Source organism: Aplysia californica, unplaced genomic scaffold (assembly GCF_000002075.1).
Source record: "Aplysia californica isolate F4 #8 unplaced genomic scaffold, AplCal3.0 scaffold01096, whole genome shotgun sequence".
In the NCBI taxonomy this organism is placed as follows: Eukaryota; Metazoa; Mollusca; class Gastropoda; order Aplysiida; family Aplysiidae; genus Aplysia; species Aplysia californica.
Genome location: NW_004798366.1, coordinates 22,368 through 23,585, shown reverse-complemented (window position 1 = coordinate 23,585; position 1,218 = coordinate 22,368). Strand labels below are relative to the sequence as shown.

Sequence of the window (1,218 nt, the reverse complement as noted above, 5' to 3'; positions counted from 1 at the left end):
GTGTGTGTGTGTGTGTGTGTGTGTGTGTGTGTGTGTGTGTGTGTGTGTGTGCGTGTGTGTTTATGTCTATGTGTGTGTGCATGCATGTGTACTATGTACACATTTGTTTATGCATGCATTTTTCAAATTTGTCTTCTCTCACTTATTTAATCTGTACTTTGAATTTTGGCCCTCCCACATCGACGATGCAATAATAACCCAGAAACTTCAGAGTTAAGGGAAACAAGGCAGAAAATCAATCAGGATCAAAAGAGAAAACTGTAACAATAACAACTTAAACCTTGCCCGTATTGACCATCATTGCATAAATGTTTTGAGAAGACCCCCAACGCAGGCGACATTTCAAACTGTGACGTCATCCCCTGCGTTGTCCACGATGAGGTCTCTACGCATGGTTGCAGGATGGGTCGTCTCAAAACACTTATATAATTTATTCTCCATCTTCATGAATGCACGAAGCAGATTGTGCAAATGCTAGGGAAATACGGAGTAAGATCTGGCTTGCGGTTTTCTTGCAAACATTTTGACAATTTTATTTTTGCTTTTGTAAACGATGAGATATAGCACAAACATAATGTTCATTTTAACCACTCAGATTTCTTTGAAATGGCCCCTAATCTATTTTTAGACGTTCGGAAAATTTTAGCCGCCCCGCAGGTCATGTGACTGCGTGGGCCTGCATAACAATGAGTCATGCGACATATTGCATAATTCTTGCGTCAGCCGCAACGCAGGCGGACGGAGTATAAAAGGTTCACGAGCCGCTACACAGGCAGATCAACACTCACCGCTACTACAAGAGCGAAAAAGAAGAAACTGCTGACGACGACCATTACCTCTTTGACAACGACAGAAATTATCCAAGCTGAGACCTGCGGAGCTGACAAGTTTTTCCATATCAGTGTGACGGCAAATAGAAGGCATATTATATTGCTACGGTGAGTTTGCAGAATTTTTATCGTCTTACGGGTCCACCACTCAACCCCCACCCCCTCTCCCCTCTCCCATCAGAACCCAGGCAGGTGCTTGTCTCCCCTTCGTTTACAAAAGTAAAATATATTTGTATTTGTTACAATTGCGATGTTTCAGTGCTTATATGTTTATATAAAGAGAAAGAGAAGCAGAGAGAGTGAGAAAAAAAAGCCAGAGAGAGAGAGAGAAAGAGAGAGAGAGAGAGAGAGAGAGAGAGAGAGAGACAGACAGACAGACAGACAGACA

At 42.4% G+C, this 1,218-nt stretch overlaps 1 protein-coding gene across 1 annotated transcript in view; it reads left to right on the top strand.

The window, feature by feature from the left end:
* Positions 1–87: 87 nt before the first annotated feature.
* The window catches only part of LOC101848011, an 8,254-nt gene continuing 7,123 nt past the window's right edge, over positions 88–1,218 (top strand). The window contains exon 1 of the mRNA XM_005111650.3: positions 88–938. The gene's annotated coding sequence lies outside the window, so the exon portion shown is untranslated. The remainder of the gene's footprint in view (positions 939–1,218) is intronic.